The sequence below is a fragment of the Periophthalmus magnuspinnatus genome, chromosome 3 (assembly GCF_009829125.3).
Source record: "Periophthalmus magnuspinnatus isolate fPerMag1 chromosome 3, fPerMag1.2.pri, whole genome shotgun sequence".
Lineage (NCBI taxonomy): Eukaryota > Metazoa > Chordata > Actinopteri > Gobiiformes > Gobiidae > Periophthalmus > Periophthalmus magnuspinnatus.
Window position 1 is genome coordinate 4,802,929 of NC_047128.1, and position 25,751 is coordinate 4,828,679.

The window sequence follows — 25,751 nt, forward strand, 5'->3', positions numbered from 1 at the left end:
ATTTAGGTAAAGTTTAGACAAAATTAGACATTTCAATCCAAGACACAGGGTCAGGGTCAAAGGTCACGTTTCCGTTTTCCAGATTTGAAAGAAAGTTCAATCAAAATCAGATTCAAAATACCTGAATCGATATATAAATATAGATAAGCTGTGTTTTTACTTATAACATGTTTCATCTTCAACAGATGAGGGGGTTGTGTTATGATGCCCTCTGCTGTTTTGTCTCATACACTGCACTTTTATATTTGTGCCATGTTTATTTCAATATATTCTTTAGTATTTATTGTCGGATAAGGACAATTACCGATAGACATTTGAAGTTCAATAAATATAACTACTACTATTATTACTACTGCTACTACTAGGCCTATTGGAATGTCCCACAGTAGCCTATAGCATTATGTAATTATTCAGTTACTGGTGTAAAAAAAAAACAACAAACTTACAAACACGCCTAGTCTCCAAGGAGCTCAAGATAACTTTAATGCCATACTGTGAAACATCTAGACAAAGCAGTAACATGAAGCAAAACCAAGCAGGTGGCACACCTTTCACCAGAAAAGTTACATAGTGCAGCTATGAACCAATTTTATTTTCTCTCGGTGCAATTTTTATTGTAGTGATGCAGTCTATTGCAGATTGCTACTGCAACAGATAGACCATTGTAAGCACTGTTCCCTCTAAGCTGCGCGCATGCGCAATTGCGCACTGCTGACACGGTCTCCGCGCACAGAAAATCTGTGCTGCGCACAAAAAAATCGAACCGGAATTGAAAATAAAATAAACACACAACAATTCATTCTGCGCTATTTTTCAATGTGATGCTGGAAAAAATGTTCATTGTACAAAGATAAGCAGTATAATAAGCAAAGAGTGTTAATACAGAGGTAATAAAGAGGCATTGATATTTGCAACAACACCAAAAGGGGGCACTGTGGAGGAGGAAACCTGGTTTTCTTAACTAACTGTACTGACTATTTTCTGATAGATTTAACAGTGTTTTGCCATTTTGAAAGAGATTTATGGATTTCAACTTGCTGTTACTGTATGCAACCTGCATATTTCAGCTGAGTTCTTCTCTCAGACTGAAACACTCTGTTCCCACCTTGCGATGTCATCAAGTGGCAATAATCCATACAGGTTCACTGCAATCATTTGGATAATTTGCAGCACTGGAATTGCCAAACTTGAATCTACATCTACTGTTTTAGCTTCGTTGAAACTTCTTCTCTCGTCAGTACATCAGATATTGTACTTTTTCTAGCAAAGGCATTTTTTTTATGTAATCAAATTAAGGTCATTGTAGAGCATTGCAGAGTAAAGCAAAGTTAAACTGAGGCTAAAAGTAGCTTTTAACTTTAAAACTACAGCTTCATGACATCACATGATGGAACACAGCATTTTGAGCTTTGGAGATGTAGATGGCCCAATAATACCGGGTTATTCATACATGTGTGAATGAAACAAAACATAACTCCAAGTATGTTTTTGATGAGGTAACAACATTATAACATTGCTCAAATCTCTCAGGAGTCAAATTTGTGTAATATAGGACCTTTAAACATTTTAACTGCACTGTGTAAAAGTTCTAATAGATGGTCCACCAAATGCTTGTCTGTATTGAGATATTTCTTGTCTCAGAATGTTCCACATTCCTGGACTGGACTATCTCCATGTCAACGGCAATGGTCCAAGTTACAGGTCAGATCTATAGAAAGGCGACCCCACTCACAGTAAGAATGCATGTTGTTTTTCAGTGGGGGGGATAAAAACACCTGCAATAGAACCTCCATGGAGAGGAGCAGGTGGCGGACAACCCAGTCAGAAAAGTTACAAAGTGCAGCTTTAAGTTCTTTCTTGAGCTAAAATTCAGTGTTTTTTGGACATTTTTAAATGTATATTTTGTAGCACACAGCTCAAATCTCAGCTATTTCAATTGTCATTTTTTGTGATTATTTCATTTTAATTTGTTGATGTACCAATGAGTTAAAGTGGGACTAAACACATTAACGCCTCCCACCACAGCCACACTTCAAATAAAGCTGCTAAACTGGACTGTACCTGGAGGACTAGAGAAAAGATTGAGGGGGAAGGAGAGGTAGGGTCTAGAGCATATGTGTCGAACTCAAGGCCCGGGGGCCAAATGCGGCCTGCCACGCTATTTTATGTAGCCCGCGAGACGGTAAATTAAAAGGCATGACTGTCATTAATGTCATGTCATGTCATAATGATCCCAAAATGTTCAGGAAGGTGATAATTGTAGACATGGAGGGCAGTTTCAAGAAAGTTAAATACAAGTTTGTGCTTCAAGGAGAAAAACCTGTATGTTTTTTGTGTTATGAGGCGGAGTCGGTTGTGAAAAAGTACAATCTACCTCGGCATTTTGACACCAAACATGGAGCCAAGTATGCAAACATTATCCTTCAAGGAAAAACAACAAATTGCCCAATAATTAAAAGGCTGTTTTTGAAGCAATGCTGAAGGTTTGTGAGCAGGTGTGCCCCGATACACTTTTAAAAATGTCTGTAACTGCGTAACCCCTGATAAACTGACATGTAATATTTGCAACTTGAATAAGCAAGAGTTATTTAAAAACAAAAAGAGCTATTTTTGAGCTTATTTTACATGACATTTGGTTGCATTTAGTGACTTTTATACTGCCGCATAGTTATATCTGGCCCTTGGTGGCAGCCATTTTGTTCATGTGTCCCTCAGTGAAAATGAGTCTGACGCCCCTGGTCTAGAGGTATAAGGAATACTGTGATTGGTCTAACAGGCATCTTCAAACTCTGCTCCTGCACCTGGCTGTAATCAGAGCAGTCCCGTGTAATGTCACATAGTATTTGAAATTGGAACAGTCGGCAGTGCTATTAAAAAAACCTATACACAGTTAAGTGTTTAGTTCCAGTTTAACTACGTCCGCGCAGGTCCGGTCTTGTACAGGTACCAAACATGTTGATCCAAACGTGTGTTTTGTATATAAACACTATTGACAAGGACAACCAAAGCTTCTCTCTCTGTTCAGTATCTACCTCTGAGAAGCACAGTTGACATTTCATTCTCCATCACCTGCACTTCTCCGTGGGTCCTCAGGAGAACACTCTTCTCCACACACTGCAAACAGTGTACAGTGAATCCCAAATAACTGACACACATCTTTCACTGACAAAATACTATGAAGTTATTTCCACAATATTGGCTATATCTGGCAATTACTATTGATATTTTTTGTCTTGAATGAGTTAAGAATATCAGCCCAGTGCATTGGTTCTTTGTCACTGGTTCTGTTCATTTTCAGAACTTCTAGTGCACCTAGAAGTTCTGAAATCCAGATGGGTGACAACCAATGTTCCCTCTAGTTTTTCACGAGTCTGAGCAAACACACAAACTCCCTGAGCGGTCCCATGGACCACTGTGAGCGACATCAGATGTGCGCACTGGAGTCATGCTGCATCGCATCCATCCAAGTTAAATGGTTTATTAAAGGAATCAAATTACTGCATTTATATTTCTGTTATAAGACTTTTAATTAAGTGCTTTAGCCACTTATACAATGAAAATGACAAAAATCTTGCTCATGACCTGTGTAGTATGTTAATGCTATTGGAAGTATAAATATTTAATTTTAACTATGGCAAAACATGAGCTTCCAACCAAACCAAGCCAACTGTAAACTCTGTTAACTCTGTGTTGAAAACACACTTAACATTTTTATTATAAATCTCTGACTTGTATTATGAGTATAAGTCATTGTGTGAAGCTTTTGCTGTGACTGAGTGAGGTTGTCCTACTGTGGTCTGGGAGACAGTCCGGTAACTCTTTTTCAGTATATGACACGATCATTTGATTTTTACAACTCATAAACTAGTGACAGTCAATGACCAATACACACTGAGAGGAATCTGTATCTGCATTTGCTAATGCTAATAATTACACATAATACACATTTGACCCACAATTAAGTCAATGGCAGAATAAACCACGCTTACCGATCAGGAACAGCATCCAGTCCATCAAATCATAAGGTCCTCTGCTCCTCAGCCCATCGTGAGATCTTCACTCGGTTCCACGAACCGCTCCAGGTCCGAGATGCCTCTAGTTTAACTTGTACAAACATCCACAGTGTCCTCGGTCGCGTACTTCCTTTCTTTTGTCCGTTTCGTCATGTTTAAAACGCAAAACTACTTCAAAACAGTGCGTAAAATTATGCAATTACGCGCGGATCTTTGCCCGAGGGCGGGCCGTCGGAATGTTAAGGGGTTAAACAGCACTTAGAATCATTATCGAGTTTTCACTCCACATCCGTCACATCGGCTAAAACTCTGGGAGCGGGACATGAGGACGCCTGTCAATGACGTTGATAAGATGCGCAAATACGTATGTGAATCACATAATTGGCTGGAGCAGCTCGTCCCCGGTCACACTCACTGACTCACACTGAAAAATAGCGCAGAATGAATTGTTGTGTGTTTATTTTATTTTCAACTCCGGTTCGATTTTTTTGTGCGCAGCACAGATTTTCTGTGCGCGGAGACCGTGTCAGCAGTGCGCAATTGCGCACGCGCGCAGTTTAGAGGGAACAGTGGTGACAACGTGACTATCTCAATGGAGACAAGCAGCTGGTGGTACCAGGCCAAGTTACACCTCAGATCTATGAAGAGGTGAGCCTGCTCACAGTAATAATGCATGTTTAAGAGAGATTATACAGCAATAAAAACATCTGTAACTGAATAAATGCAAGACATACAAGTTTAATGCTATACTATGGAACATTCCAGACAAAGCAATAACATTTCCGTGGAGACAAGCAGCTGGTGGGGGAGATTTCTAGTTAGTGTGTATGCGCAGCAGGAGACAACAGCAGCGCCAGCTTTCAACACAAGTGACCACAATAAGTCGCTTTTAACGTCACGTTTCAAGTGATTAGACGTTAGTTAGTTATACAGGCAGTAACTGAATCAAATAGTGAGATAGTTTCAGGGCCAGTTTGAGTGAAATGGAGGAGTGTGATGCAGCGTAATTTAATGTAAAGTTAGTTTGATATTGGATGTAAAACAGATACTGACGCACGTCAGTCGGTGCGTCGGTGCGTCGGTGCTATGGCAATAGAACGTCCAGAGGAGTATATAAGCGCCCGCTGCGTCAGTTACTCACTTCTCATTTGAACGCTGAGCTGACCGTGCGAACGCTAAGCTGACCACCTGAGTTGAACACTTGAACGCAGTTGACCACTGTACGTAACATTGGTATTCATCTCTTATTAACCGCTAGCGGGTTTTAAAACACAATCTGAACACTCTTTCACTTTTTTATAGTCTGGAAACGCTGAACACCTGAACACCATGGACGACTCCCGCCCGCTCCCCGCCAACCAGGATGTCATCGCTGAAGGTAAAAACAATCAAATCTCATTTAATTATAAGAAATTATGATAAATATGAATAACATAGCCCAAATACTTAATGATTTAAGAACAGTTTTGTCCACATGCTACGGGGTTGGGCTCCTAACATCACCAGGTTTATGAAAATGGATAAGTTTGATAAGTTTTATAGGTTGTGACTTTCCCGCGAGGGTTTCAATTTGAATAATGGCGTAGTTGGTCAAATTGATCTAAAATGATCAGCAGGAGTGCAAAGTCAAACGTTAACATCACATTTATGGGAAGTGTGTTTTGTTTCCTGGTCTAAATTCATCAGAACTTGAGTGGTATTTTGTGAAACAAGATGGCGCCCGGTCCGCGTTCTAAATTTTAAACTTTAAAAAATGCTTTCAACATATGCTCTGATCTCCATAGCAACGCTGTTGTTTTGCTTTAGTTTGAGCCTTCCATTTGAGGTTTGGTTTAGATGGTTTAACACACCATAGACATAGGTTAGTGAGTAAGAATGTCTATGTAGCAGACAGTGAGCCTACAAACTGTAAACGTGCCCAGTGCTTCCACGTTCTGTAGTGAACCCCCTGAGAGTCACGTGTCCCGTACTGCCACGTGCTTCATGTCCGTTGACTCTGAACTCATAAAGACCATTACAGAGTTTTGAAGGGGATAAATGTGTGGAAATACATGCAAGGACGTGCAATATTAGATGTAGTGAGTTCGATAGCGCAGCCGAGAGTCGTGTGCTCCTGCTCCTGCTTAGGGCCTGTATTCACACAGGACAAAAATAGACAAACAATATAAACATTAATGCAGCTATAAAATGCAGACATAAAATGCAGACATAATGCGAAATGGCCACAGCCATCGTGCACCCCTCAGGAGATCGGGCCCCACACATTGTACCCCCTATGACACTCCGCCTACCCCGGGGTACCACATTTGGGAACCACTGAATTAGCCTATAAAAATGGGCTTGGGTCCATTTAATAGTCCGTTACTATATTCATAATTATTAATTAATCAAATCCGCCCACATGAACCAAGCAAAATGTAGAATAGCCTAATGTTAGGTTAAAACTCAAAAACTACATTTATGTTAGTCTAGTAAGCCTATCCAATATTTCTACTGAAGTATAAATTCACATTAATAACGTTGTGTTCTTAATAGCTTATTGAGAAAATAATGTGGAACACCTGTGTGCTGTTGCATGACCATGTTTAATTGCCAGATCAATGTCATACATAAGCAAATTCAGGTCTGAATCACACAATGCAATATTTGAAATACAACACAAATAATGACTTAAGCAACAGTGAAATAGTAGTTGTAACAGTAAAAAAGGCCATTTGAACTGGTCTGAAGTGATGTCATACACCTACAGTTTTATTTTCGGTCTGTCCAATCCAGATGGTGTTTAACATTGTCAAATCTGTTGCAGAGGCTGTGGTTCTTCCGGACTACTCTTCAGACGAGGACGTCCAAGGTGAGCGGAGGCCACCTTGGTGGCAACATTTAATTTTTGGGCGTGGGCATGAAGATGACGACTTTTGGTCATCTGATGAAGATGACGACTTTTGGTCATCTGATGAAGAGGACGACGATTGGTCTGTGGACTCTGGCTACGGGACTCTCTCTGAAGAAGAGGAGAGTGAGGAGGAGGCTGAAGAGGAGACCGAAGAGGAGGCCGAAGAGGAGGCCGAAGAGGAGACCGAAGAGGAGGCCGAAGAGGAGGCCATTCCCTGCTCTTCCCAGCCTGTTCCTGTGGGTCCTGCCTTGGACTTCATTCCCCTCCACGGAAGCAAGCGCGAGAGAGATGGAGAGGACGAAGACCCCAGCGCCAAGCGGCCGCGCCTCACCAAAGAGGAGACCGAAGAGGAGACCATTCCCTGCTCTTCCCAGCCTGTTCCTGTGGGTCCTGCCTTGGACTTCATTCCCCTCTGCGAACGCAAGCGCGAGAGAGATGGAGAGGACGAAGTCCCCAGCGCCAAGCGGCCGCGCCTCTCCTCCGGCCCAGGCCCCTCCTCCGACCCAGCCACCTCCTGCGACCCAGGCACCTCCTCCGACCCAGGCACCTCCTCCGACCCAGGCCCCTCCTCCGACCCAGGCACCTCCTGCGACCCAGGCCCATCCTCCCCCGATCCCCGCCCCTCCACCTCTGCTGGGACGTCCGGGAACTTCCCCTGGTGGTACAGGATCCGCCGCCACCAAGACTTTGTGTCGGACGAGGACTGAACTCTCAGCCTCTGAGAGTTCAGAGAGACTCTTGGCTCATTGCGGCGATATTTACCACCAACCACGCCCACCATCGCATTGACTTATTGATTTCTTGATTGATTTCTTGATTTAAGAAAAAAAGTAAAAAAAAAAAAAAGAAAAAAAAGGAAATTGAAGTTAAGGAATACTATGCAGGATTTCATAAAACAACAAACATTAATGATAAAAACATAACCTTTACTTGCTGAGTTTAGTGTAATTACCATTCTGAATTTAATCTGAGTACTGCAGTTTTACAGAAATTCCTGCATAGTACGCCTTGTACTTTTTGGGCATAGGAGGGTCAGAGGTGAGAGTGGTTTTAGTTTAGCTTCAATACTCCAAGACTCTGAGTCGGACAAGGACTGAACACAGCCTCTGAGACTTAGAGCTTGGCTCATTGTGGCGATATTTACCACCAACCACGCCCACCATCGCATTGATTTATTGATTGATTTCTTGATTGATTTAAGAAAAAAAAAAAAAGGAAATTGAAGTTAAGGAATACTATGCAGGATTTCATAAAACAACAAACATTAATGATAAAAACATAACCTTTACTTGCTGAGTTTAGTGTAATTACCATTCTGAATTTAATCTGAGTACTGCAGTTTTACAGAAATTCCTGCATAGTACGCCTTGTACTTTTTGGGCATAGGAGGGTCAGAGGTGAGAGTGGTTTTAGTTTAGCTTCAATACTCCAAGACTCTGAGTCGGACAAGGACTGAACACAGCCTCTGAGACTTAGAGCTTGGCTCATTGTGGCGATATTTACCACCAACCACGCCCACCATCGCATTGATTTATTGATTGATTTCTTGATTGATTTAAGAAAAAAAAAAAGGAAATTGAAGTTAAGGAATACTATGCAGGATTTCATAAAAAAACAAACATTAATGATAAAAACATAACCTTTACTTGCTGAGTTTAGTGTAATTACCATTCTGAATTTAATCTGAGTACTGCAGTTTTACAGAAATTCCTGCATAGTACGCCTTGTACTTTTTGGGCATAGGAGGGTCAGAGGTGAGAGTGGTTTTAGTTTAGCTTCAATACTCCAAGACTCTGAGTCGGACAAGGACTGAACACAGCCTCTGAGACTTAGAGCTTGGCTCATTGTGGCGATATTTACCACCAACCACGCCCACCATCGCATTGATTTATTGATTGATTTCTTGATTGATTTAAGAAAAAAAAAAAAAGGAAATTGAAGTTAAGGAATACTATGCAGGATTTCATAAAAAAACAAACATTAATGATAAAAACATAACCTTTACTTGCTGAGTTTAGTGTAATTACCATTCTGAATTTAATCTGAGTACTGCAGTTTTACAGAAATTCCTGCATAGTACGCCTTGTACTTTTTGGGCATAGGAGGGTCAGAGGTGAGAGTGGTTTTAGTTTAGCTTCAAGGCTCAAAGACTGAGTCGGACGAGGGCTGAACTCAGCCTCTGAGACTTAGAACTTGGCTTAATGCAGCGACATTACCACCTTCAACCACGCCCTCCATTCTATTGATTTCTTTATTTCTTGATTGATTGATTTAAAAAAGGAGTACATTGAAGTTAAGGAATATTATGTAGGATTTCATAAAACCTTTAATTATTACACATTAAACACCTTTAATTATTGAGTTTAATGTTAATTACTATTCTGAATTGAATCTGAGCATTACAATTTTACAGAAATTCCTGCATAGTACACCTTGTACTTTCTGGCCATAGGCAGTGAAACGTTATAGTTTTAAAAAAATGCAAGGATTATTATATAGGATTTCATGAAAACTTTAGAAACCTTGATGACAAAACTTAAAATTTTGTCATTAGTTATGTTCTCATTGAGTGATTCTTAACCATATGGCCGGAGTCCATGGCCACACAATAATATCATACATGTGTTATGTGATTGGACCTCAGGTTACTTTGGACTGAAATAGTGGGTTCTAATTGATACACAAAATTATTTTAGTCTTAAAGTTTGTCAGAAAGTCCTGCATAGTACGCCTTGCATTTATTTTGCTTTTCTGGGCATAGGAGGGTTAGTACTTAGTAGTACAACTACTAAAGACACAAAAAAGACCAAAAAAAATGCTGTAGTAGTAGTAACAGTAGTAGTCGTCAGATTACATTAACTTATATTACCAGTGCAGCAGTGATTTTGAAGAGCCCAGAGCGTGACTGGCTTTGGGGTATTCTGACCCTGCTTTAGACCCCACCAGCCTAGTGCAATACTGACCTTTAACCAGCAGCTACTACGTCTAATGCAACGCCCCCTTCTGATGCACTGAAGCTAATTCTGCTCAAACAAAGCTGTGCCGTTTGTCCTTTGAGGAAATAGTAACCCGGACACAAGATCAGCCTTTATATAGCGCTTTAAGGCAGTGAGGCCATATTCTCAACAAGTATCTCACTTAATAAATGTGAATAATAATAATATGTAGAGATATGGCTTTGTTCACAAATTTTCTCCTGTTTACGTTGTGTTCAAATTGCACTGTCTGATGGTAACGTGCCATTTCAAATCCAATAGGCATTTTACTGTAAACCTTTGTAAAGAGTCTCTTTGGAGATTGTACATATACTGACTTGTACTGTGATGAATGATTGTATCTGGAGATTTGGGTTTGTTCACTGACTCATCGGTCAGTGGGACAGTCCCTGCTTCTCCTCCTTTTGTTGTTGTATTTGTTTGTTTTTTAATAGTTAATTCTAAGCTTTTGTAAACAGTCTGATTGTAGACTGTTCAGAAATAGTGACTTTGATTGTTTTAAATTATTGTATCTGGAGATGTGGGTTTGTTCACTGACTCATCGGTCAGTGGGACAGTCCCTGCTTCTCCTCTTTTTGTTGTTGTGTTTGTTTGTTTTTTAATAGTTAATTCTAAGCTTTTGTAAACAGTCTGATTGTAGACTGTTCAGAAATAGTGACTTTGATTGTTTTGAATGATTGTATCTGGAGATGTGGGTTTGTTCACTGACTTGTCGGTCAGTGGGACAGTCCCTGCTTCTCCTATTTTTGCTGTTGTTGTTTTTTTTTATTTTTTTTTATGGTTCATTCTAAACCTTTGTAAACAGTCTGATTGGAGAATGTATAGAAATAGTGACACTGATAGTAATTAATAATTGTATCTGGAGGTCTGGGTGTGTTCACTGACTCGTGGGTCGGTGGGACAGTCCCTGCTTCTCCTCTTTTTCTTGGTGTATTTAGTGTCTTTAGTTGTTAGTTTTAAGCCTTTGTAAACAGTCTGATTGTAGACTGTTCAGAAATAGTGACTTGGATTGTTTTGAATGATTGTATCTGGAGATGTAGGTTTGTTCACTGACTCACCGGTCAGTGGGACAATCCCTATTTCTCTTGTTATTGTTGTTTTGTTTTTACAGAGTCTTTTATGTGATGGTATCATAATGTAACATGATTGTATCTGGAGGTCTGGGTATGTTCACTGACTCGTGGGTCGGTGAGACAGTCCTGGCCTCTCCTCTTTTTTTTGTTTCATTGAGACATTATGTACATGTTTTTTTGGTTCTTTTTGTAAATTAATTACTTTGTTTGTATCTATGTGTAGGTTTAGGTATTTTATTGTAATTAATCTGAACTTAAAAAAAACATTGGAATCTGATAATAATAATCAAAACAAACACGAGGTAAGAAAATGGCAGTGGAAGCGGCTTTTGGATGTGTATGTCTTAACATGTGTATGTCTGTCTTTCTGTGTCTTTACATGGTGACTGGTTTGGAGGGGCCAGCTGTGGTCCTGTGATCTGATGAAGCTGATGAGAAAAAAACGTGTCTCCAGAAGATGAAGAATGAGACATGATCAAAAACATGAGGGAAGAAAATAATAATAATTCCTTTGAATCTGCTTCTGAATGTTTACTCAGTGTCTTAACATTGTCTCTTTCTGTTTTTCCATGGTGACCGGTTTGGAAGGGCCAGCTGTGGTCTTGTGATCTGATGAAGCTGAAGACGAAAAACGTAAGAAAATAATAATAATTTCATAGAAGCTGATTTTGATTGTTTACTGTCTTAACACTGATTACTGTCTCTTTCTGTTTTTCCATGGCGACCGGTTTGGAAGGGCCAGCTGTGGTCCTGTGATCTGATGAAGCTGATGACGAAAAACGTAGGAAAATAATAATATTAATTCTAAAGAAACTGATTTTGATTGTTTACTGTCTTAACACTGTGTCTCCGTTTCTGTTTTTCCATGGTGAGCGGTTTGGAGGGCCAGCTGTGGTCTTATGATCTGATGAAGTTGACACAAAAAAGTAAGAAAATAATAATAATTCGTTTGAATCTGCTTCTGAATGTTTACTCAGTGTCTTAACATTGTCTCTTTCTGTTTTTCCATGGCGATCGGTTTGGAGGGGCCAGCTGTGGTCCTGTGATCTGATGAAGCTGATGACGAAAAACGTAAGAAAATAATAATAATTTCATAGAAGCTGATTTTGATTGTTTACTGTCTTAACACTGATTACTGTCTCTTTCTGTTTTTCCATGGCGACCGGTTTGGAGGGGCCAGATGTGGTCCTATGATCTGCTGAAGCTGACAAAAAAAGTAAGAAAATAATAATAATAATTCTTTTGAATCTGCTTCTGAATGTTTACTCAGTGTCTTAACATTGTCTCTTTCTGTTTTTCCATGGCGATCGGTTTGGAGAGGCCAGCTGTGGTCCTGTGATCTGATGAAGCTGATGACGAAAAACGTAAGAAAATAATAATATTAATTCTAAAGAAGCTGATTTTGATTGTTTACTGTCTTAACACTGTGTCTCCGTTTCTGTTTTTCCATGGTGAGCGGTTTGGAGGGCCAGCTGTGGTCTTATGATCTGATGAAGTTGACACAAAAAAGTAAGAAAATAATAATAATAATAATAATTCGTTTGAATCTGCTTCTGAATGTTTACTCAGTGTCTTAACATTGTCTCTTTCTGTTTTTCCATGGTGACCGGTTTGGAGAGGCCAGCTGTGGTCCTGTGATCTGATGAAGCTGATGACGAAAAACGTAAGAAAATAATAATAATTTCATAGAAGCTGATTTTGATTGTTTACTGTCTTAACACTGATTACTGTCTCTTTCTGTTTTTCCATGGCGACCGGTTTGGAGGGGCCAGATGTGGTCCTATGATCTGCTGAAGCTGACAAAAAAAGTAAGAAAATAATAATAATAATTCTTTTGAATCTGCTTCTGAATGTTTACTCAGTGTCTTAACATTGTCTCTTTCTGTTTTTCCATGGCGATCGGTTTGGAGAGGCCAGCTGTGGTCTTGTGATCTGATAAAGCTGATGACGAAAAACGTAAGAAAATAATAATTTTAATTCTAAACAAGCTGATTTTGATTGTTTACTGTCTTAACACTGTGTCTCCGTTTCTATTTTTCCATGGTGAGCGGTTTGGAGGGGCCAGCTGTGGTCTTATGATCTGATGAAGTTGACACAAAAAAGTAAGAAAATAATAATAATAATAATTCGTTTGAATCTGCTTCTGAATGTTTACTCAGTGTCTTAACATTGTCTCTTTCTGTTTTTCCATGGTGACCGGTTTGGAGAGGCCAGCTGTGGTCTTGTGATCTGATGAAGCTGATGACGAAAAACGTAAGAAAATAATAATAATTTCATAGAAGCTGATTTTGATTGTTTACTGTCTTCACACTGATTACTGTCTCTTTCTGTTTTTCCATGGCGACCGGTTTGGAGGGGCCAGATGTTGTCCTGTGATCTGTGATCTCAAAAACACGTAAGAAAATAATAATATTAATTCATTTGAATCTGCTTCTGAATGTTTACTCAGTGTCTTAACATTGTCTCTTTCTGTTTTTCCATGGTGACCGGTTTGGAGGGGTCAGCTGTGGTCCTGTGATCTGATGAAGCTGATGAGAAAAAATGTGTCTCCAGAAGATGAAGAACAAGATGGAGCTGATCAGAAGAGCACCCTGAGTGTCCAGAAATCTGTCAATAAACTTTTTTTTTTTTTTGAATTATATTTTTGGAATCCGTTTTTTTAATAATTATATAAATGTAAATATTTTTTGTACAATTTACTTTTCTGGTGGGTAGTCCACTACTACTGGAGTCTACTGGAAAGCTACACACTAAACTCACTAAACTTACCTAATAAATTATGACTTTTTTAAGTGCTCAAAAGTTCTTAGTTTGAAACCATGATTATGAATACTATTGGTTTAAAAATAAGTAAAGATCGGAGACTGGTATCAATGTTGTTTTACCCAGATCTTTCACAGCTTGCTTTCTCAGTCCCATAGCACCAGCCACAGTTTAAATCAGAATCAGAAAAAAGATTTATTGCCATTGTCATTGAACAAAACTCACAAAGTAAGAACTTACTTCTGTGGTTTGGTGCAAAGTCCTCCAAAGCCTCTGATGACTGTGGGCTCCAATTACACATGACTGCACACTGTACCGTAGGCCTGCCTCCTATCAGTCAGCAGTGAGAGAACTCCCTCCAGTACACAGTACCTGTACCAGCTCCCTCTGCTGCAGGGTGGAGCAGATCAGAGGCCAGCACACAGACTACCACACAGAGACAGGCCACAGTTTGGTGATTACAGGGAAATTTTGGCTTCACAAAGCTGTACAAATATGAAGATCCTTTTTTAAATTATTTTTCCAGCTAGTTGGGTTTGGCACTGTCCAAAGAAATGGTTACCCAATTAACCGGAAAGTCATTCAGGTAAACACAAGAGTAATGTGTACCAGCTTATAATGTTTCTCTGTTATAAGTAAGTATACTTAGTCTATATATATATATATATATATATATATATATATATATATATATATATATATATATATATATATATATATATATATATATATATATATATATATATAGACTAAGTATATGACTAGTTTTCATTTGAGATTACTGGTGGAGTTTGGTGACATCATAGATTGAATATACATATTTACAGTAGGCTGTGTAGTAAGCTTAAGTATGGGCTGTGTTCAAAGTGTTCCCCTGAACCTGAAGTGACAGTACTGAAGTAGGCCTCTCTGTGTGGCACATTGCAGCCCTTCTTTTGTTCTCCTGATGTGTCCAGGGACTGCAGGCCAAGGGCTTTGGAGAAGATGAGTGATTTCTGTGAAGACCTGAGAGATGTTCACACAGCCAAAGAGAACATGCTTTTGGACATCTTTTAATAAACTTTTAAAAATCACTCTCATGCACATTTATCTGAGTTTTAATGTATGCTTAAATGTAGGTTATATTCTAGGCCATTGTTAGATGTCTGGTTTGTACATGTGTTGTTGTAAATTTCAGCATTTTTTTCATTATGATCCAGGGTATGAATATTATATCATAAACACTTTTTTTTAAAGGGTTCAGTGAATCCTTGCACCCAGTGTGTCCAGAGGAGCAGTGCTATTTGGAGGGGCCTCAACATCCTGGACTCCCTGGTCTCCATGGTGACTGTGTGTTGCCAGTGTAAGCAGCAGGGCATGGACGTGCTCTCCTCCAGAGACGCTGGCAAGTACTCTGGGTATTTTAGGTACTCTTGGTAGGTATACTAGGTATATACAGGCATGGACACTTGTGTAAATTTTTTTACATAAAAAATGAACATGCAATTGATTTAAAGTTTATTTAAATACTTACAATAAACTTTAGATTCACATTTAGTGACAATATTTTGTCCACATTTCTTCCACCTCCTTCACTATTATCAGTTTTACTCAGATCTGATTTGTCTTCCACTTCTGTGTAACCACTGTACTCCAGATGTCCCTCATATACCTCTTCATCTGGAAGGAAACGTTCACATTATCGCACAAGTTTTATGTCACACAAAAGTTGACCTGGCCCATTAGGTGAACACTGGCTATTTCTTTCCAAAAATGATAAAGAGAGAGAGAGTTAACTGAACAATGACTAAAAAAGTAAAATGTAAATTATTGTACATGCCAAGAGTCATATTTCCTTAATGGGTGCTCATGATGAGGGCGACCAAAATGACCAACAGGGCAAGATCACGCCACTGCTCCCCCGTGTGACTGAGCTCAATACAACAAAAGCCTCTGTGCCTGTTTGGAGGAGCAGACCAGACCCGTCCTGGCTCAGTTTGACCATTGGTTCGTCCAGTAAGAAGGGGCGAAGTTTTGACAGGCTCCCACTGAGAGCCCCAACCCGAGAAGAGAAAGCCGAGAGCAGGAAGTGGGGCACCGCCACACACTACCTGCACACCCACGCACGCACATATAGTGATACTTTGCAGCTTATATCATCAACATTCCCTGGGGTGGTGATGCTAACTGGAGACTGCTCTGTCCGAAGCTCTGTTAGTAAAGTTAGGCTTTCATAATTAGATGCAAGGGCTGCTTAAACAATATCTCTGTAGTGGGGCAGGACATTTTGCATATAGAAAAAAAAAAAAATCTCATCCTCACTCTCTGGTGGTCTCATCCCCTCTTTTCCATGCAGGGTTTTGCACAGTATCTTTGCTGTTCCTAGTACTGTACTGCACTTTTCTGGATTGAGATGACTGATGTTTTTCCTGGGATCTGCTGTAGCCACTCCTCCAGTTTCAGGGTCACTGCCCTGAGTGCTCCAATGAACACGGGCACCACTGATGCCTTCACCTTCCAAAGTATCAAAATCAAGTTTGAAATTTTAGTATTGTGACAACACTGCTCATTATCAACACAAACTTATTAACGTTTTTTTATTCTGCTTTTTGTTTATTGAAGCTCATGATTTTGACAATATTGTACATTTAGGATAGTCTTAAGCGTTTTCTTCGACAATACATCAGACTTCAAGATTTGTTATTGTGACATGCCTAATTATGATGTGTCTCACCAGGACCGGAGCCACGAACTTGTGGTCTGGGTGCCTGGGGTTGAACTCAGAGTTTGGGGGCGCTGATGATGACGTGTACAGGGGCCATGTATCCAAACAGGACCTCTGAGAAGTGTTCCACATTGGTCAGGAAGCAGGTGCTCGATCCTGACAGAAGAACAACAAACACAAGGGTCAAATAACAAATTAAAGGGGCTGTACTAGATTTTTTTTATGTTATAAAACTGGGAATGCATTCAGAAAGTGAGGAAGACTTTGTAAATAATTTAAACAGCAATTTCACATTCACATTTTTAAGACAGTAGAAATAAGGTACAGGGTCTTTAAAGAGCAGGCATTGATTTTCATTTTTATTTTCCCAGTACAGATATGTTGAATGAGCAGGTCTTAAGGTCAAAATAAGCCAGCTGTGTACTGTCTGCATCTAATTATAAAACGTTTTATAGTCCGAGAATCAAGAAGTGCGCGGTTAGCATGCTAGTTGTTGTTAACATTACCATAAGTGCTTATGTAACTCATAGCTGTGAATAATTAGGATGCTTCAAATGCGTAAGGTAAGTGAGGAATGACTTTGGACCACTGCAAACCATTTAAAATTAAGTGGCTCTGTTTTTCAAGTTTTTAAGACAGTAAAAATAAGATGTAAAAAAAATTGGAAAAAGTGGCAAACACTCTTCCAGAATGTTACATAGTGCAGCTTTAATGACTAATTTAGTCTTTGGTTTGGGAGAGTACTGCTGCAGTACTGAGTGACCATCTCCTTCCTTATGTTTGTGCTTCTGGCGCCCTCATGTGGCTCACAGCTCTACACTGAAGGCCAGGTGGAACACTTAAGAGGGCGTTTGGTTCAGTCACAGACCCCTAGTACAGCTCCACACACAGCTGCTCAAAGCCAGGCCGCAGGTAGCCTGTGGACAGAGGCTCCAGAGCATGCCTGGTCTTTTATCTGTCCTACTCAAGTTCACATTTATTTATTAAGAGGAATAATCCCTTGAAATGAATCATCTGGTTTTTAAGGGGCTCTTCAAAATCCCAATGCAGTGCTACAGCTAATTATACCAGGCTTAAATCAGTAGTTTAAGGAGCACTTTTGGAATGTCTTGAACTGAGGGAGGCGGCACAAACACATAGGCCTACAGAATTACACTCTTTCAAAATGTGCCAGATCGTCCCTTGGATGTATAAGTCTACTCCCAAATGTAAACAAAATAATGAAACACAAATTAGGCCTTGTTTATTAAGCATCTTCACAGTGAACAGTACTCTTGTCCCCACTTATTATGAGAGTTTACATTGGCACAAAATACAACAACACTGAAACATATTTGTAGTGTACTTTTATTTTAATATTCTACAATTATTTGTGTCATTTCAAAAGAAAACTGAAAAAGTTACATAAATTCATCAAGAAATGTCAATCACAAAGCTTTTTCACTTTTGAACCAAAAACATGTCTTCCGCACAGAGAAGTGATGTGTCTGTCCTGATGTTCACTCCGGGGGTTTAAACTCTGCTCTAAACACATACAGTAAGATTAGGGTGACCAGACATCCCTATTTACCCAGGGCAGTCCCAGTTTTGAGCCCTGTGTCCCCTGTCCCAGCAGATTTATCCAAAACCATCGATTTGTCCCAGTTTGACACCAGAAATGTTCCAGGCGTCCCCATTTTTGACCAGTTTGATATTCGCCAAAAGTAAAGGATTGTCATTTGCTGTGCAAACTGAGCAAAATGAACATAAGGCAAAATAATGGTCTGACAGAAGTCCTTCAGATTATGACTGACCCATAAATAAATCAAGAATGGAGAATGTTACTCTCTCTTTTCACAATTTTATTCAGACCAACCAGCCCAACCTGGATGTGTCCCTTTTTTGAATTTTGAAAATCTGGCCACCCTAAGTAAGATCTGTGCTTACGTGTGAAATCGCTCTGTACCAAGCTTTGTAATTCAAGTACAGCCTGGTGACAAGAGTAAATAGATGAACATCTGAATCTGCTGCAATAAGAAAGAAATGAATCATTGGTAGGTAGTACTATGTTGTTCAGTATGCCTTCATGGAAGGTGAGATCGCTACTCCAAATAGCCAAAGCACACAGCATGGTGACAGTGGAGAGTAATGGGCCAATAGTCTATGGTGGATCTGTTGTAAAAGTGGATGTGGGAAGGCCTTAGTTACAATTTATATTAACATTACTATTGGCTCTATTAACCGCATGACAAAAGATTTAAAGGTGACTTAGGCATGAGATATGACTCCAGGATCCATCAGCGCCTATTGTCTGAGAGAACAAGGTGAGTGATGCTAAAGAGGTCAGTGTCTACAAATACAATGGCCTCATTCTGCAGGGAACGAGAGCTGTGTGTGAAGTGATATATACAAATAAATTAATACTAAAACATTTCTATTGAAAACACAATAACAATTTATAAGACTTGACAAGAAAGAAAGAAATCAAGAAAGATGATTCACAAAATTATCTCAACTTAAACTTATTTGAGGGTGAAGTCAAAAAGTGCAATAAATGCAATGAATGAGTTGGAGTCAGTATGGGGCAAATAATTACTTTAGCCATAAATTTATGTTCACTGTATCAGGTAAGTCACAGGGATGCACCGATACGATACTGGTGTCAGATACAGGTGTCGATATTAGACTGTATAAAGAAGTGAACTGAGTGAGTGTGATGTCACCCACAGTGTTCGGCTCCAGTCAAATGAAGCTCATCGAGGCTAGAGCAGTTATTGGGGTCAATTTGGACCGCGAGTATCATAGCAACCAAAGAGTCAACTGAGAATGAGGCTGTTGAAGGTAGTGCCCCTTTCCAACCACACTGCTGGTTTAGCAGGGAGCGGGCGCTTAGGAACGCTGTCAATCCAACCTGTTGCTAAAGCCAGCGGGAGCGATCTCCAGGAAAGAAGGCGACTGTTATTAATGTTCATATTTTGATTTACAAACACAATAGCAAAATAAAAATACTAGGACCATGTAGAGTGGGTTAATACGAACATATTAAGACCAAATTGAGGAGCCTGACAGCAGCAGTTATGGAGAGAGGGGTGACAGTGTTTAATATAAAGAGAATTGGTGCGCCCATGTGCACTTTCTATTTGGAACGTGCTGGCTAGCAGGTTAGCTATGTCAATTTATATATACAGTCTGTGATCGATCCTGAAAAATTTGGATATCAGCTTCCAAATATATCCTGGTTGGACATATAAAACTATGTCAAAAGACTATTTGCCATAGTTGTCCCAGAAAGTCTCAGAATGTTTGAACTTTTATTTAACAAAGCTGTTCTGTGGTTATTTGAGTGATAAATAACAGCTCCATTGTGGATTATGTGGATTAGTTCTGTTTTATTTTATTATTGTATAAAGGAAATAAATGCCATTTTCTGACTCTGCACTGGTATCAGTTGATATCTGGGATTGGCATATACTTAAACCTATAATATTGAAATCGGTATCGGTATACGAAAATGCTGGATCGGTGCATCCCTAGTAACTGACCAAGCTCCAGTAATGAGACTCTAAAATGCAACATTCACTGAGCCAAAGGTTTGTACTCTCGTCAGGACAGAAATAATGTTCTAATAATGACTTTTGTGCCGCAGGCCAAAACCACAGAGCTGAACATAAGATAGCAAAGCAGAGAGTAGTTTCCATTTGCCAAACAGCATCACAGGTAAAGCAGCGTTGGTCCAGTGGTAGGCTCCGGGGCCCAGGTTGTGGAAAAACATGCAGAGGTCTTCATTATGGTTCTGGACAGAAAAAACATGGACCTGGAGAAGCTAGTAAGTTACACACAAGAACAAAAGTCAAATGTAAGGCAACTGTATAAACTAAACATTTGATTGATTCTGTAAACTCACCTTTCTAGCTCTCTGGTGGAGGTGCATGTGTTGAGTGGCACTTATTTTTCTGTCAGAATGAAAAGAAAAACAATATTTACATGCTTGCTGTCTTAACACTACACTGTTAAGCTTTGACATCCCCAAACCAATTTTTACCCTATAATAATAATTTTCCCTGAACTCCAAGTCTTATAGAGCATTAATATGCTTATATTTTTGCATGCATAGGCCCATCTTAAAGATGCCAGATTTCAGGTAGACCTACACTCTTTAATTATCAGTGCACACGGGACAGTTTCAGGCTTCTATCAAATTCTCTGTCTGATTCTCGTCTTGTCTCTGTCGTGAACCCAATCTTAGTTGCAACTATAGCAGGTGAGCTGATTTGTGCTGCTAAACAAGTCTCTCACACATAAAATTACAACCACAAGCTAGCTAGGATTAGCCAATAGTTTTTTAGTTAGTCACTCTCACCTTTTTATTGAAAATCAAACACATAAATAGGATTGATCACAAGCTCCTGAAAATGTGTTCTTTAAATCCGTTTTGTATTTTTTCAGACTATCGTAAAATGTTTTTTGCTGTGTTTGGTAATGTTTGCATTGTGTAACCATGGTAACTGCTGAACATTCCGCTGTAGACATACATGCAGAACACCCCCACTCACTGCAAAGTAATTGAATTGAATCTAGTGGGCTACCTTCTGGTCTAGTTTGTAGTGCAGTTCCTGGTCTGACAGCCAGGGGTGCTTGAGGGACTCGGTGGCACTCATCCTCCAGCTCTTGCTCTTGACCAGCAGACGTGTGATGAAGTCTTTGACTTCGTCCGACACGTCCGTGAATTCCTCTTCTTCAAAGTTCCACTGACACGCCAGGATGTTGTTCAGCGTCTCATTATCATCATCCCCCAAAAACGGAGACAGGCCGCTGAGGCTAGAGCAACAAAGTACGGCTCAGAAACAGAGCAATATTATTGTATATACAGAGGCTAGTAGGTCGACTTTATAATACACCCATAGGCTGTATAAAGTGGAGTATGACGTCAAAACGTTCCATCCAAATGAAGCTTGTCGAGGCGCTTAGCAATGCTGTCAATCAAACCTGTCGCTAACATTAGTAGAAAAGAAGGTGCCTGATTCATCTGTTACTGATGTTGATATCTTGATTTATGACATAATAGCGAAATAAAAAGGACCGTGACCCAGCATCATGTAGAGCAGGTTAATACAAATATTTTAAAACCAAAATGATGGCATTCACTACAACAGTTACAGAGAGAGGGGCCACAGTTTATCAATATAAAGTGAATTGGAGACAGTCGATGGAGCCGAAAGCGTGCCCATGATGATTATCTATGTCCATTTATTTACAGTCTATGAATACACCTTAACCTAACACCTAAGCCTTAGTAAAGCATGAACAGACTTAATTCACTTAACTAACCATAATGGGTTAGGCTATTAATTAAGTAGATACTAAGGCATTCTTCATAAACTATTTATCGATTATGTCTGTGTTGATAGAGAGTCATGGAAATCTGACAAAGTTTTGGAGGACAGTCAGATCCCTCTCAGAATCTAGTATTCATACATTATTAACTGATAGTTTATTAGATTCTTTGTGATGCTTTCAATAGGCATTTTATCTCTGAATGTGACGTTTTGGATACTAATGGTGGTCCTTATGATCTTGATTATGTTGAGTCTGAACCATGGGCATCACATTTTTTCTTTAAGACCTTTCACTTACATGCAGGTCTTAAATGCTCTCCACTCCATAGACCCAAAGAAGTCCAAGGGAGCTGATGATCTTGATCCAAAACTTCTGTTACCAGCTGCCCCATATTTAATTCAACCTCTTCTACATATTTTATTCATCATTCAAATTTTTAGAAAAGTTAGTTTCAAATCAAGTTACAGGTTATTTAAATAATTGTTCAATTTTGAAGTCTTATCAGTCGGGTTTCAGAAAAGGGCATAGTACTGTCACTGCAACCACAAAAGTTTTAAATGACATTTTCTCAGCCCTTGATGTTAAACAAGACTGTGTAGCTTTGTTTATTGATTTAACTAAAGCTTTTGATTCAGTGGATCATGGAGTCCTCCTGAAGCATCTGAAACATATTGGATTTGACTATGCTACATGTAATTGGTTCCAAAATTATCTTTTCTGTGTAGACTCTGCACACCTGACTGGGCGACAGGTGCGTCGGAGGAGAAGCACTTTGTCTGAAAGGCATAATTCACTTTACATAAATCTTTTGTGAGTTAAAATGCATGGATAATGACTACAAAAATATAAAGATTATCATCACACTAAAAAGGCAGTAGTTATATACCATAAATTTGACATTTTCTGACAAAATAAGTGAACGCACCCAACAAGTTCACATAATTGAAAATGAGTGAATATTTGCATAAAAACAATAACGTTTATTAGTTTGAACATTAAATATCATGTCTTTGTAGTTTATTCAGTTTAATATAGGTTGAAAATGATTTGCAAATCATTGTATTCTGTATTGTTTTTAAGTTTCCCAACTTCATTGGAATTGGGGTTGTCTGTATGTGTACGTGTGTGTATGTATGTATGTATGTGTATGTAAATCTCTCTCTCTCTCTCTCACTCATATATATATATATATATATATATATATATATATATATATATATATATATATATATATATATATATATATATATATATATATATATATATATATATATATCCACACATACACATATAAAAAAAATCTCCTCACCCTCCACGGGTAGTCTCATTCCCTCTTTTTCCACGCTCGGGACCTCTACTATTCAAAACACAAAGTAATGTAAAGTAATGTAGTCCGAAAGTGTCATAGATTATTATACAGCAGACAAAAGCAAAATATGTCTTTCTCCTCACCAGTGCAATTACAGCCAAGTCAAGACAATACATTTTGGGAGTCATCTACTTCATCTATTCACCTTTTTTTTGGTCTATTCCAGGGTACTGGAGAGGAGAATCCGGCCAATAGTCGAACCTCGAATTCAGGAGGAGCAGTGTGGTTTTCGTCCCGGTCGCGGAACACTGGACCAGCTCTATATTCTCGATCGGGTCCTTGAGGGTTCATGGGAGTTTGCCCAACCAGTCCACATGTGTTTTGTGGATCTTGAGAAGGCATTTGACCGTGTCCCTCTGGTGTCCTCTGGGGGGTGCTCCGGGAGTATGGGGTCCGGGGCTCTTTGCTAAGGGCTGTCCCTGTATGACCGGAGCAGGAGCTGTGTTCGCATTGCCGGCAGTAAGTCAGACCTGTTCCCAGTGCATGTTGGACTCCGCCAGGGCTGCCCTTTGTCATCATCTTGTTCTGTTCATTATATTTATGGACAGAATTTCTAGGCGCAGCCGGGGGCTGCAGCAGGCACTGGGGCGGTTTGCAGCCAAGTGTGAAGCGGATGGGATGAGAATCAGCCCCTCCAAATCCGAGGCCATGGTTCTTGACCGGAAAAAGGTGGCTTGCCCTCTCCGGGTGGGTGGTGAGTCTTTGCCTCAAGTGGAGGAGTTCAAGTATCTTGTTCGTGTCTTGTTCACGAGTGAGGGAACCTACCCTCACCTATGGTCATGAGCTCTGGGTAATGACCGAAAGGACAAGATCGCAGATATAAGTGGCCGAAACGGGTTTCCTCCGTAGGGTGGCCGGGCGCACCCGTAGGGATAGGGTGAGGAGCTCGGTCACACGGGAGGCGCTCAGAGTGGAGCCGCTGCTCCTACACGTCGAGAGGAACCAGTTGAGGTGGCTCGGGCATCTGCTCAGGATGCCTCCTGGACACCTCCCTAGGGAGGTGTTCTGGGCATGTCCCACCGGGAGGAGACCGCGGGGAAGATCCAGGACACACTGGAGGGACTATGTCTCTCGGCTGGCCTGGGAACGCCTTGGGATCCCACCGGAGGAGCTGGAGGATGTGTCCGGGGTGAGGGAAGTCTGGGAGTCCCTGCTTAGACTGCTGCCCCTGCGACCCGGCCCTGGATAAGCAGAAGAAAATGGATGGATGGAGTCAAAAGTTTTCGTGGGCACTTTTTCTACTAGTGGGGAACGTTTTGTAATTTTTTTCTGTACTACTGTCAGCTGACACTACTACTAAGATTTGAGCTGCATGGCTTGAATTAATAACTTCTATAACCTCATTATTGGGGTTGTCAAAAGTACCAAAAATAACATACTAATTGATACTAAAACTAGTATCAAAAACTAAATCTAAACTGAGAGGTCTCGAGGCTGACTCCATAACATGCACTTGTTTTTCATAATCGGTTTGTCTTTTCCTGTTATCTTGTCTCTTTGTAATTATGTAAATATATTTTTTATTTGCTGCTGGCACTTGGCCAGGACTCCCTTGAAAAACAAGTTTTTAATCTCAATGGGACTTTCCTGGTTAAATAAAGGTTAAATAAAGTAAATAAAATAAAATCGAAACTAGATACTCATTTGAGCAGGTATCGATAATAAAAAGACACATTCACAGGACAGTAATGAGCCTTTCCTGAAAAGCTTTATATACAAGTATAAGACACATAGACTAGTATACGCTCATGAATGACTATGGAATCTACCTGGATGACAGGGATTACACAGGTAAAAGGCCACATGGGAATAGAAGACAAAGTACTACCATTTAATGTTGAAAATCACATTCTTTTGTCTAAAGAGTTTTTATTATCGTCATGGTATCGGACTCAGTATTGGGTATTGAGTCTAATCCTTAGTATCGAAATCAAGTTTGAAATTTTAGTATCGTGACGACACTGCTCATACTCAACATAAACTTACTAATGTGTTTCAGTCAATTTTTTGTTTATGACATGCCTAATTATGATGGCTCTCACCAGGACTGGAGCTGCGCCCTGGTCCACTCGAACTTGTGGTCTGGGTGCCTGAAGCCAGTGAGCTCAGGGAAGAGAGGGTTGAACTCAAGAGTTTGGGGCGCTGATGATGACATGTACAGGGGCCATGTATCCAAACAGGACCTCTGAGAAGTGTTCCACATCGCAAAGAAGCAAGTGCTCGATACTGACGGAAGAACAAACACAAGGGTCAAATCATAAATTAAAAGGAACTGTACTACATTTTTTTCACGTAAAAAAATTTGTTTTGCCCTGGTACAGATATATTGGAAAAGTAGCTCTGGGAGTCAAAACTAGTAAGCATATAATTACAAGGTGTTTTTATCGTCTGCAAACCAGGAAAATAATGGAGGATTGTGTTAGCATGCTGAATCCACACTGGTCTCTGGAAATTGTGAAAAGCAATTATAAACTCATTGCTGCAAATAATTAGGATGCTTGGAATGCATAAGGTAAGTGAGGAATAACTTTGGACCACTGCAAACCGTTTAAAATGAAGTAGCCCTCTTTTTTCATGTTTTCGAGACAGTAAAAATTAGATGATAAATAAATTGTAACAGGTGG

At 39.8% G+C, this 25,751-nt stretch overlaps 1 long non-coding RNA gene across 1 annotated transcript; it reads right to left on the reverse strand.

The window, feature by feature from the left end:
• Window positions 1–19,760: 19,760 nt before the first annotated feature.
• On the reverse strand, window positions 19,761–21,118 carry LOC129457438 (uncharacterized). Its single transcript, XR_008649256.1, has 3 exons — window positions 21,008–21,118; window positions 20,326–20,374; window positions 19,761–20,214 (listed from the first exon to the last, which is right to left on the reverse strand). It is a non-coding gene; the product is annotated as an uncharacterized LOC129457438 (long non-coding RNA).
• Window positions 21,119–25,751: the final 4,633 nt, after the last annotated feature.